Source organism: Copidosoma floridanum, unplaced genomic scaffold (assembly GCF_036245765.1).
Source record: "Copidosoma floridanum isolate Cflo_tuat_1 unplaced genomic scaffold, Cflo_Japanese_pri ptg000019l, whole genome shotgun sequence".
NCBI lineage: Eukaryota > Metazoa > Arthropoda > Insecta > Hymenoptera > Encyrtidae > Copidosoma > Copidosoma floridanum.
The window spans coordinates 9,877,279-9,890,666 of record NW_028321896.1 but is presented as its reverse complement, the minus strand read 5'-3'; the positions used below and the strand labels follow the sequence as shown (position 1 = coordinate 9,890,666).

Here is a 13,388-nt window from a genome sequence, read left to right as displayed (position 1 = left end):
GAATATGCGATTGAAAAATTATAGGGCTTCGATATGCAATTAAAACAGTCGATCTCAATTAAAATAAACTGTTATTCAAGAAAAAAGGTAATGCAATTTGTTTAAGTTTAAACGTTTGACTGTAGAAACAACTATAAGCAAAAAAATCACAAATAAACTAAGGGGAGAAAAATTTTTTTTCAAACGCATCAAACATTTATGATTGTTTTATGTGTATTGCTGTTTACGAAAATGAATAATATTTAATAAAACTACTTTATTTACCAAACTGTTCTGGTCTACGTAACACGTTTGTATAAATTTTAAATCACATAATGAGCAAAACATAAATACATTTAATCAGATATCGCATGTACTCTTGCTCACGTAGGCTAACTTCAGAAGTAAAGAAATACAATTAAATTTATTACATGGTACACGTACAACAACAACAAGAACGTGCTCTTGAGGAAAAATAACAATATCATACTCATAACAGTAAGTCATAAGAATGTAAGAATCGCGAAAAGAAAATTTCATTTTCCTGCAGCAGCAGCGGCAGCTACATCCAAGTGCGGAGCGCCTGAAATAATGCTAAACTGCCGCATCTAGCTAGCTTATTTTCCATATCTCGTGGCCCCTCGGAGAAATTTAATGCCGAAAACACAGCAACAGTGCATTTGAAATTTCGGCACTAATTCCGGCTTTCTTGAAAGCTAATCTAGCCACCTTAGGGTGTCGCGCCCATAAATGTCACCCGTTTTGCAACGTCTTTATGCCGCACTTGGGTCTTTAATTTAAACGGGGCAAGGATATACAACGCAAGAACAGGGGCCCACTTCATTTCATCAAAGTAATAGCGTACGTAACGCTTGTATTACTTATTTAAATCCAACTAAATTCTCAGTATTTATTAAAAATAGCGATGTCAGTAAGTCCGTGAGACGCATAATGGATGTGTCTGACCACAGGCGGACCTATACTACTTGTCGAGGCATTAAAGACATTAAAGATGCCATAGCATGTGAAAAACATACGGGACATGGTCTGTATAAAGTGAGCATGTGGAACAGGAGTAGATATCACCAAGGTATCTGGATCAATGTTAATGCAAAACGGTGTTTTTCCGTCTCTATAGGCTGCTTTAAAAATATCACGAAGCGAGTCGGGGGGTAGCGAATTTTTCATAAGCCCAAAAATAGAAAGGCGCACACCTGCAACTCCATCCCAGTAAGAATACCTCATGTATCTTTTACGACTACCCAGAGCGTCGGTGCGCCTCCCTCAGGCCTCGCTTCTTCCGAGTAAAACAAATATCGGTGGAGGCCCGTGCCCAGCTGCCATAAATTCGAGAGCGCAGCCCCTCCGGTGCAGGCAATTTAAACGCGCTGCTTATTAAAAGATAATTTTATCGGGGATCTCGCGCATAAAGTGACTTTCATATTTTAAAGAGAACAGCAGCATGAATCCAGGAAATCTGTCGCAGAAAGTGGTTTGTGTTTTGCGGAACTATAGTATTCCATATTATTTGAAGCTTTGAATGGAACACATGCTATGTGCGACAGATATTTTCTACAATTGTGTAATTCATAAAATGTGCAACTCTGTGGTGCCTGCGTTATCGTTATATGGCTTGTGTGGTGAGTTTGAAATGGAGACTAATAGGTTGCGCGTAAAAATAATTTTGGTTGATTTGATCAGTGCAAAAATACAAGAAATATGATCAAACACCTCGTTTCGTTGTTCAGATTGGATTTTCGTTAAAGTAACTAAATAAATAATCTCTTAATGATTGTTGTACTTTTTAAAATATTTTAAAGTGATTAAAGACTGATTGAAAGGATTTCCACTAATATTTTCACTGCAGTTGAGGAAACCGAACAATTTTTTCCCGCGTATCAGTCCAGGAAACGCCCGTCTTTCCCAGTCGTGCTGCCTCCCTCGTCTCAGCGATTTCCATTAACAATTCAAAAAGCGTGGAAAAAACAATAAGTATCTGAGATACGAAACTGCAATATCCCACCATAAATATACGTTTACCCTCGGCGCAGGAAAGCTTAAAATCACGCAGCAGCACGGCGTACAAATCCAATTTTTATAAAAAAGAAGGAGAAGGCAAGAGTCGAGGGAAAATACTTTAGTATGCCAGTGCTCTACTGAACCTGATAAATTTGGCGTTTCCGTGGGTCCGCTTCATTGCGCAGGAATAGATCAATACCGCGAAAGCTTTTAAAAATTCATTAACATTTTTTTACGCTCGAAAAAACCATTCCCTCGAGAAACTCTGACGCAAAAGACACATACAGATACCTAAAGCCATGCTCTAAAACTCATGCACGAATAAGCCGTCGGCGATTATCTCCTGCCAAAATTACACGTTTGATAGAGGTATGCAAATACGAATTATTTAGAGTGGAGAATATCGCATTACAAACTACTTCATTACATATGCAATTAATAATTATAATGCGGTGCTATGAAGTATTATAATTTTAGCCAGCAAAGGGCCATGTGGAGGATGCATTTTCGCTTCGAGTTTGTAATATGCATGCGAATAAAGCTGAATTTTAATAACGATGATGGAGGGTATCGAAGTAATTTTACCATTGAGCAACAACCCACGCACAAGCCCAGCATCGTGATTTCCGTGGCACGATAAATACACCACGACATGTGCAGCAGCCTGATGGGTTGGGTGCATGCATGCGTTTATTTATAATAAAGCTTTATCTGTGAAAAAGCATGGAAATAGTGCGTGGTGTGCGTGTGTAGAGCGCATCATTTATGTTCCAGCGAGCAGCAAAGGCGAGACGACCAAGAAGGAAAATATTGAGCTTTTTGATGTACAAAAATGGACAAGCATGAAAATATACAATTTGCATGATAAAAGGGTTTTAGCCGATTAAATTGGCAAATTGAAAAAAAAAAAAAAAACACAAAAATTCACGAGATACAATTTAAAAATAAACCACAATATCCACCGATCCAAAGTAAAAAAAACCCGTTTGTATGAAAGTTACCCTGTTAACGAACAATGATTAAAATTTTCATGTACCAGAATGCACCCAGAGTCAAGTTTCTCGGTAACTTTCCCTCTACTCAATTATTGCCGACTCTGTGAATTAATTTTAAAACGAACATTCAATGCTTAATGCCAAAATCTTTTCTCGTGCTGCAGTTTCAGCCAGCGAATGTTCAACAAAGGTAAGTCCAAATCGAAATATGTTTGAGGAACACAATGCTCGTATACGTCGTCTTTAAAGGATACATTACACGAGAGCATGAAAATATTTTCAAACGAATAATACACGCGTACAAAGACACAGACATTGAGAGCTGGACAAATATAGAGACAGACAGGTTTACAATAACAACACGACGATTGAGAAATAAACAGAAAAAGAGAGAGAGAGAGAGAAAGAGAAAAAGAAAAAAAAGTTAACCGGCGTCTAACGTACCTTGGTGTGTACATGCAGCCAGTACTGTCCACCACATACGATGAGGCGGGCTCACCGCTGCTGAAATTAACACACAGAGGCCATATTCACTTTTACACTTTTTATCGCTATTGTATGCGCCACATCCCCTGCACCACCACCACCACCATCATCATCATCATCATCATTACAAATTCTGTCTTTTTCTCTACATTTACACATAAATACACAAATACACCTACACATTTATTATTATTGCATCCTCGCACATTTACGCACATGTACATGTTCACCGTTCACGCACACCTACGATACATTTGGCGAATGGCCAGTCAATTCCATAGAGCATTGCGTTTTGACTGCTGCTTCTGTTGCCACCGACGGCCACTATATCGCAGGTATACACTTGATTACCCGAGCTTGCGGGTGCTCTTTTTAATAAAGCTTTTATATGCACGCGCCTAGTGCGTCGTAAAGTTTGAAATTGCCGTAGCTAATTTGGGAGGCACTTTGACATTCCAAAATCTGGCCCCCTATCTTTTTATTCTTGTTTTTCAAGAGGAAGAAAAAAATATGTGCACAGTCAAGCTGAAGCTTTCATTGGAACGGTGAGTCTACTGAGCTAGTTGAAGTGCCAGAAGCCAGTGTGAAATGAAAACTAAAAATATTGCTAAGCAAAAAAAAAGCTTTGTAGGACTACTGTTCCAACCGAATGCTCTATGAAACATCATCCAATCGCGAGTCTCTGGCATTCACGAGTACCCACGCATCATCTAATTGTGGCAACGGGGTAAGGGGCGTGGATATTTCGTGGACAACAGCCGAGTGGGCCGTGCGTTGCGCTTCTGTTCGCTTCGTGACCCTGCCATTGTCACCGTGGCAATTTCCGCGCGTGAAAAAAGAAACTCGATTTTAGCGCGTTCGTCAATCGCGGGTTTTTGAAAATTGCATCAATTTTGGCTTTGACAATGGCGTGGCCACGGCAATTTGCATGAATTCCGTTAAAAGCGAACTAGCGAATACAGGTATTGGCACGAGCGCGTCCGATGATGCGTCAATGGAATGAAAAAAAAATGTAGGAAATTCACGAGCAATGTAATTTTGCTTTACCAAAACGAAAAATAAATTTCGAGGATCATTAATCGTACGACGAACCAACAGAAACGTCCCGCACCGCATCGGCAGTTGTCCAATCAACATGTAAAAAACAAACACAAAATTGTAACAGTACGACACCAAGGACAACAACATGACATTAACTACACATTTAGATTAAAAGTAAAAAAAAAAAGAAAATGCATTTCCACGCATATGTACGTATGTATGTTTATGTGTGCAGGCGAGTCTTCCCGCGCATGACTAAATAAGGCTTCTTGTGCGTCATTATTATGTGCATATTTGGAGAGGCATATACTCTCTCGATACATTAACATTAATTTTTTTCAAGGCATGGGCCTTTTTCGCATTACGCGTGCAACAACCATTAGAGCCTTGTATGATTACAATATCAACGTACACTCTTGTGGCTTCATTTTTTTTTTTCAAAAATAGCGCAAGTATTGGTTTTTTATTTTAAATGCTTTGCAAAACTGTACATTTGTCAGTGATTAATAATGATTTGTGTTGATCAACCACATAATAATAAAAAAAAAAAGAAAAGCCCCACTTCAAGTATCGGAATGATGGACTGAATTTGGTATGCCTCTTTTTCAAATCAACTTAGTATGTTTTCACCATGTTCTTAACATTTATTAATACTCCTAATTATTTGAATCTTTATTAGGTTTGAGCACCTTCAACTTGTTTTGCTGAACCAACTGTGATGTGCGTTTTGATGGTGTAGTTGCTATTAATTAAAAAACACATTAATCTATTTCGAGTGTAATGTCTAACTAAAAAGCGGTGTAAGAAAAATCTTCTACATGCTTGAATTCTTTTTTCTCACATCTCTCGGTTAGTTTCCCTGCACTTCCGTTCCTACAACTTTCGTACTTCTCGCCCGGACCCCATACGTGAATAATCTACAAAAAGCTGAGCGTGAAAAGCAAAAAAAAAAAAAAAGGAGGGGGGGGGGGGAAATAGAAGAAAGGAAGAAAAAGAGAGACAACAAGGAGTCGAAGGAAGAAAAGTAGGGGGTCTGGGCTGGTTGACTCGTCGTCCCCTGTCTACTTGAGCACGGCGGCTCTCGCGAGATCCTTTGCTCTCTATTCTTCTGCCTTTTTACCCTTCGCGCTGATCTCCCTCCAACCACACCCTCGTCCTCGACAGCGTCGTATCTCATCTACCTGCGTCATGCACCATCTCTCTGACTCTTTTTTTTTCTCTTTTTTTTTTTTTTTATTCCGTAAAATTCAGTGCAAGATAAGAAGCGAGGAAGGGACAGTAAGAGCCAAGACTACTGTACAGCCTGCACAGTGATGTGACGCGTAAACATACATGTATATACTTGAAGTACTACGCAACGTGACTTTAGCACCGCAGAGCCTACCTCAAAGGGAGGGTTGCGTATAGTACATGCAGATAGCAGATAAGCCTTGCTACAGCCGAGCTCGAGTGAGGCCTTCACACGCGAGAAGGTGCGAAAGGGTTGTAGTACCCCAGGGCCCTTCATCGATTCTCCAGCGTCCCCAAAGGGCGAGGGAAGCTGCTCGAACGCGTAATTGATTTGCTTGGACAAGGACGTTGATCAAGTCTCCTCGGGTACAGGGATCGGAGGAGCGTGACGGTCTCCGATCGAGGGAGTGAATTTCCAGGAATGTCAATGGTTCTCCAATACTACGGTGAAGTTTCTCTCGAGAGATGAGGAAAATTAAAGCGAAAACTTGGTTTCATTTTTTAAAATTAAATTTCATTAATAGTACACCAGATTATCCGTACACCAACAGCCATAGCTCGTATTTCCTTGTACAAAGACGCGCTTCCATAGTAGTCAGCTTACGCAGCCGCGTTTGAATATTAAAAGCCAGAAAGCTGTCTTTGAACCTCTTGAAGCTCCCCTCTCTCGGAGATAAAATTACACAATAATATGCAGTTCAAGTTATTACAGTATTTGAGCTTGTACAAGAAGGAACAAAATGAGCTTTGGACATTCACGAAAGATAATAGTGGCGGATTAAAGTTTGAAACCTTCCCTCCGAGAGGGAGGGAGCTGTAAATTTGGCTTGGGATTGTTTTGAAAAATGATCCTAATCAATGGCCCAAGTCAAAACTAATCAGTTGTCGCTGGGTAACGAGCACACTGCTTTTGCAAATATTCGAGAAAAAAAAAGGAAAGAAACCAATCGCAGTTGCAAAGAGCCAACGAAAGTACCCCTCGATCTCCAATAAGTCCGCGCAGTCAATGGCCGAGGAGGTTCTCGAGGGGCACCAGAGCAGGAGAGTCGTTAATAAATTCCATCATCATAACCGATAACTTCTAACGAGCGTAATGAATAGCAAATCCTCATTAGGGGTCGCGAGCACGCTTCCCTCGTTCCCCCCCCCCCCTCCTCCCCCAACCTTCGAGCTCTTCTGCGGAAAGCGGAGCGAGGCTGTGCAAAGCTATAGGTAAAAAAGCGCTCGGTGCGCTGAGGCTCGAGGAGAGAGTACCACCGACGGCGTTGCCCACGAGAGACTCGTCCAGAAATTCACCGCACACGCGCATCTTGAAACCCCGACTTCTCTCCCTTTCTTGCTTACGCTGCCTCGCTCCTTCCCTACAGCATCGTGGCTTTATTTCCCGCTCATGCCCCGTCTATTTACCAGAGCAGTTTGCTAACTACTTTGTACTCGTGGCAATACGTCCGTAAATTTCGGAATATCATTGGACTCTCACCCACTGACGGTATATGTATATTATGGAGGGATAAGTGCGAGAACACCACATTGTACATTCCATTATCTGCGGTGAAATACGATTTCTTTGTACTTCCCTGGTCCTCCTCTCGGGCCAACAATACGTGCGCAAGGACCACGCGACGACGGGTCGTTAAGTAGAGCCGTATCGGTGGCATTTGTGCAGGCGGAGTGGGGTGTGTGTACCTACGATGCAAGCGAAACTTAACGCAAGTACCGGCAGTTACTTAGCTCGGCGGTTTCTGCTGTCGGGGCAGTACAACGTCTTGGGCTCGCGTATGAATACGTCGCTCGTTGGGGGGGGGGAACCCCCGTAGCTTTGCTCTCTCCACAGGATAAGGACGATCCAGGGAAGGGAAAGCGAGATAAAGGGTGCGTTTACCGCTTACGTATACCCCTTTTCATTCCTTCTCGTTACAGTATAACGATCGCCGTTTTGGCTTTTTTGATGAGCTTGCAAAAAACTACAGTCGGGAGTGTTTGTAATTTCCTGGACTTTTGACGACACGACAATGATTAAGGCGTCATCAGTAGTGGAGGAGGAAGACAACTGTCAGCTTGCTTGAAACTACGGTGTCACGGAGAAGACGGTCAAGAAGAAGATTCACAGAGCAAAACAGCTCACGAGCACTCCTCACGATTGGCAGCGGGGTAGGAAAAAAAAAAAATAATAAAAGCAGAGAGAGAAACAAAGAGCCGAGAGCTCGTCCGGTTTCCTCCCCGTGGCTATTTTTTCTCTTTTTTTTCCCTCGTTGGGAGGGAGGTAAAAAAAAAAAAAAAAAAAAAAAAAAAAAGACCACGAGCAGATAGATGCGCGCATTCAGTCGTGCGCGGCTCTCTATCTCCACCGTAAAAACACGCCGAGCGTCCGTTCGATAATTATTCGTCTCTTTCAACGTCGAGAGCAGTTCGGTCGTGCTAGTAGCGGACGCCATTACCATGAAAGCCGACCTAACGATACCCCCACCTTCGTCGTCCCGCACATTGGGTATAAACACACGTGTTGCTAAGCACAGTCCATAACCCCGTGCGCCCCGTCCGGCATGAGGACGTATCTTTCTCCATTTTTCTCGTTCCCTTTGGCTTCGGAATATTCGGAATCGTTGAATTTTGCGAGCCCAGGGGGAAGGTGGGGTAAGCTCCTGGTCGGAATTGCCGGATCAGCGCTAATCAGCCAAATCACGGGCGATCGGAGGCTTTACCACTGCGATTCCGCTCGAAAATTCCCTCCTCGTCAAAAGGGATGGGCAGCGATGACGCTTCCCCTAGTGGGTTTTGTAGGTTGAACGAGATTGAAAAAAAAAGTCTCGTCATCAAGTGACTAATGGTTCGGCTGGATATTTATAGAGCAAAGTTTGATGCCAAGGTGACTGTGGGGCAAGTTTATTCCTCAAGTTTGCAGCTGCGGACAACGGCGGACCTTACACGCGTGAACGAGCTACGCGCTCCGTGGACTTTCATTGTAATTGCCTTGTTCGTCTCTCCCGGCTCTCCACCTCCTCGGCGATGGCCAATGTAGAGGTGAGCCTCGGCCTGAATCGTATTATGCAAATCGCAGTCTTGCCATAGTCGTTTTCGTCGTCGTATAGTTTGGCCCCGCTTGTTCTCGTTCGCCGAGAGTGGCTGCAAGGACCAAGGCAGATGGGCTCGTTTTGAATACCTGTTATTACTTTTTGTTGGGCACTGCTTCGAGCACTGGTAAAAATACAAAAGTGTGTTCTAGCGCTTCCTTGGAGGACCAACCTGCTGCTTTTATTTTATTTTTTTTTTTTTTCTATAAAATATCTATTAAAAACAGTTGTGCGTAGCGCGAAAAAATTCTACCCGCGAGGAGCGTGATTTTATTACACGTTTCCCACGAGCCGAGGGTAAACATTTTCGTACATGCGTAAGAGCAGCGAAAAGATGAAAAAATAGAACAAGGGGGAAGAAAAAGGAAAAGCACAGCACCGGCGCGCGATATGAATATTCATGGAGCGTTTAGGCCGGGCCGTAACTCAATTAGCGGCAGAATAATTGCTCGGCTGTCCGAGAGGGAAGAGCGAAAGGGATAATAAAAACCGCACGGGATACACGGCTGCTTACAACAGCTGGACAGCCTGTAGGGGGTAGAAAAGGACGAAGAAAAAAGGGGGGAGAACTCCCGTGAGAAGTGCGGCGAGTCTTATCCGATTTGCCGGTAAACTTTGCTGCGGATGTCGACACTTTAAGAGATTCGTACCCGGCCAGCCCTTGCTTTTTCGTGTCACCGATGGACAACCCTCTTGTTTGTATCTGTCCCTCTTTCTTTTTGGATATTCTCATCCCTCGATTCTACCCGAAAAGGCCTTGTCTTTCAGCTACGCGCGAATTCCACTCTGCTCCAGGGAACTTTCGACATCCGTGAGTCGGGTGTGCCTATTTTGCATAAGACGTCCATATTCATCGCAGGGAGGGGGAGGAGAAGAGGCTATTGTGCGCGAGATTAGCAATCCCCTTTAAAACAAACGCCGCTTAATAAAATGACAGGACGGGCTTGAATTTTGATGAAATTCGGGAAATCCGAGGGAGCGTCTTATTCGTTAGAGAAAGTGGAAATTTTAACACTCGAACGTGGTAGCCCGGCAAACTTTAAGTGGAGACATCCGCATGAATACACACCACTCCGAAACTGCGACAGACCAATATTGGTATTGCCAAACAAACGTGACCTTGAACTTCTCGCGGTCCAACTAGCTGGCTGTATCGATTTCCTTGACCGAAGCAAGTTAGGGGTTGAAATTAATTTTAGCCATGAAGCGCTGGTACGTGTTCCACAGATTTCTTTCTCGTCGCGTCTTCCTATCGGGGATCCATGGCGTCCCTTTAATATTCATAGTCGTGGCAGGGATACCATCGCCTCCGAACTTTCAGTGTCCCCTCCAACTCGACCCTTACCTATCCATTTCGCTTTCCATAATTTACTTGTTTTCCTTTTTTCCTTATCGATCAGTGCCTAGTAGCTACTAGGGTACTACTAGGATACTACCTAGGTTGTTTTTGTCCCGTTCTTACTCGCTAACCATTACGTTTTATCACTTGAAAACCCTTGGTCCTCTTGAGCTTTGGATTAAAAGTCGATTGGTGCTGCTGGGGAATGGTTTCCTCTGTCCCTCCGCTGTATCAATTAGAGGAAAATTTAATCTGCCATTCCCGTCGTGCTTTTCTTTCTTGGGTGGGTGTTTCAACGATCGACGTAATGAGGCAATCGAGGCTCGGATTTTCCAAGACTTTCTTCTACGTTACTGTTGTTTCGTTTTTACAACATCACTCAAAAAATTTCCCGTAGTGATTGATGGAAAAGTTCGTAAAGAGTATGATTTAAGCTAATATAAAAATTGTGAAAATGATCGAGTAGACGACATGCTACTTTTTAATATGATAAAGATACACCAGGGCAAGATTGTCCAAACATTGAATACCCAGTAAAAAAAGTTATTGTCTACTAATTTCACATCCCTTGACACGTATTTAATTGTATTCATGTCGTGTACTAATTTAATTGCCACGCGAATCAACTGTAGTGCAGTAAAAATTTCTCAAACAGTTGTATACGAAAGAAAGTAGTACACGCCTAAAAAAAGAAGAACTGAAATTAGGCCACCTGTTGATGCATTACCGCGGGCATCTAGCAACAAGTGTATTATATTTCACAAAGAGGATACCATTTATTTTAAATACACAGCACCAGGGTTGTGCAATTAACGCTGTACAAGGGGATTACAATCTTTTATTACCTCCCAATTAAAGGAAAAAAAAGAAAGTACCCTATTTTAGCTGAAGGTAAAAACAAAAGGGAAGATAATGTTGATCCACTTAGTGGCTTCGAATAATAACCAAATTACAGACTATTTTCCGCGTCTCGAAACACGTAACCACAAAAAAAATTGATAATCCAGTTGTAAGGGAAGTGGCTATTCAGTTTTTTTTTTTTTTTTTTTTTTTAGTCACAGACGCAAGTGGAGTCACAAAAGGAACCAAAGTGCCAACGCAGCGATCCTACGAGAACCTGTAGATCCCAGAGTGACGCACGCTCTCAAGAGCAAAAGACGAGAGAATAGGTAGGGATTGGCTGTAAGTGTGTAGAGCCGAAAAAAAAAGAAGAGAATCACTTGACGCGGAGGGGGAGCCCGGCGGGGACGCGTCCCGTTGCCGTGGCAACTCGTCGTGCCGGCATTAGTCGACCGTTCTCCCGTACAGAGAGAGAAAAAAAGCCCAAGTGGGTCCAGAAGCGGCAAATCTCTTGTAATACGCACAATAATCCGACGGCGCTTACTCCACCGACGCCAATAGATGCCATTTTCCAACCCCCGTCGAGCCTTGCTTGGTGCCTTGCGCTCATCTCGAAAAGTCGACGTCGCGTCTTTCTCTCCTTGTTCTGGTGCGTTTTGCCTCGAGAGCGACGGGATTTGTCGCCCAAAGAGACAAAGTCGCGTGAACGCTATCAAATCTCCTCGCTACTGAATTAACTTCATATTTTACAGCGGAGGAGATATGGGAGTAGCTTTACAAGCTGGGAATGCTTTTACACGCTAGCAACGTCTACCGTATTTTTATATGAAACAGCGTACGCGTTTCCCTTGCGAAATAAAAACTGCATTTGCCTACTTCGTTTCTGAAAAATACGAGCTTGCGAGTGAGAAAATTTTTTGCGAGACGCTAGCTGCGCGTGGTATAAAACAACACGAAGAAATTGGTGAAATCCTTCCCTGGTCACGTCTTTTTGTGCTTTAGGGTGAATGACAGCTTTTATTTACTCCAAACGAGTCCTTTGCCACTGAGAAAAAAATGAACCTATGACCTCGCAACAGCTCACCTGATATTTAGCTTTAACATACTGTGTCGGTCATTATTGTCGTCTCGGCATACTTTCTCTCGCCCAAGTTGTACCTACGCGTTTCGTTCAGTTTTACAATAGAGCTTGAACAATGGAGGCAGTAGATAAGTAAAAGCAATACCTTTACCATCCGTACCATTTGGACAGATGGTGATGTAAGAGTTATTAAGTATTAAATTGCCCGAGATTCACATAAAAAAGTACATTTAATTCCTAACAGAATAGCTAATGACCTTGCAGTTAGTGCGTGCATTTTAATCTCTTTGTGTTTATGCACTGAGAGTAGTTAAATTTTCCACGTGCGATTAAAATGTGGAGCTCTGAAAGGGGAGCGCTTAGGTGCGTTAAATTAAAAGCCCAATAAAAGGGCAACTCCTGCGTTCTCTCGAAAATTAAAATTTCCCCTTAATAACTCGAGAAAACAACACGATATCCCAACGCACGCGAGGAGAGAAAACTAAAGCACACATGCAAGCGAGTGACGTACGCGGGCGTTGAAATTTAATAGTTAATTAAGTTGAAGAGTAGAGCGCCGGAGGAGCCGTAGCTCAGGGCTCCCGCGCGCCGTATACCTTCGACCCGGAATGCAATTTTCAAATTCTGAAAGCGCCACTCGCCCCCCCCGTGTGTTTGCGCATACGTGCCCGCGTAGGATCCGAACGAGGAGTCGCCTTCTCGCCGAGGCGTCCCTTGCTAGTCGGCGGGTTAACTCGAAGGGAGAGGAGCTACGAGCTGCATTAGTGCATACGTGAGCGCAACTCTCCCTGACTGCTGCTGCTGGCATTCTTGTGTCCTGGCCATTTAAATTTCTCTCGTTTCGCGTAAGGAAAATTACGACCCTAGAGGTAACTTTCCCCTATTTCTCTGGGGGACCTTGTTTGCAAAGTCGACTAAATCCCCGGTTGGGGTGTCCTCGAGCAGGAAATTTGAGAGACATTTTTACTATGGAGACTCTTTAAATTTTTTAAATCATACATACATTTTTTGTCCCCTCGTGGCAATTTCATCGTTTTTTACCTTTCTAGGAACACGTTTAAAATTTAGGAATATTTTACACCTTCTTGAACTGGGATTTATCGAATTTAACGCGCAGAAGGTCAGAAACGAAGAATAAATAAAGAAGGAAAAGAAGAGCTTGAAATCCGTGTCTTCTTTTCAGGGTATGTGCAGTTGCGCCGTTCGATTTCGAGGAGTCGACACGTGACGATAACGTGACGCGACTGCACAGAGAACGCGAGTATACGCTACGTCTGGCACTTTCGTGCGCAAGTTGCACGAAAAAA

General features: G+C 43.1%; 1 protein-coding gene across 2 annotated transcripts in view; it reads right to left on the bottom strand.

Moving 5' to 3' along the window:
- The window catches only part of Rbp6 (RNA-binding protein 6), a 590,998-nt gene that overhangs the window by 232,862 nt on the left and 344,748 nt on the right, over positions 1–13,388 (bottom strand). The window lies entirely within an intron of this gene.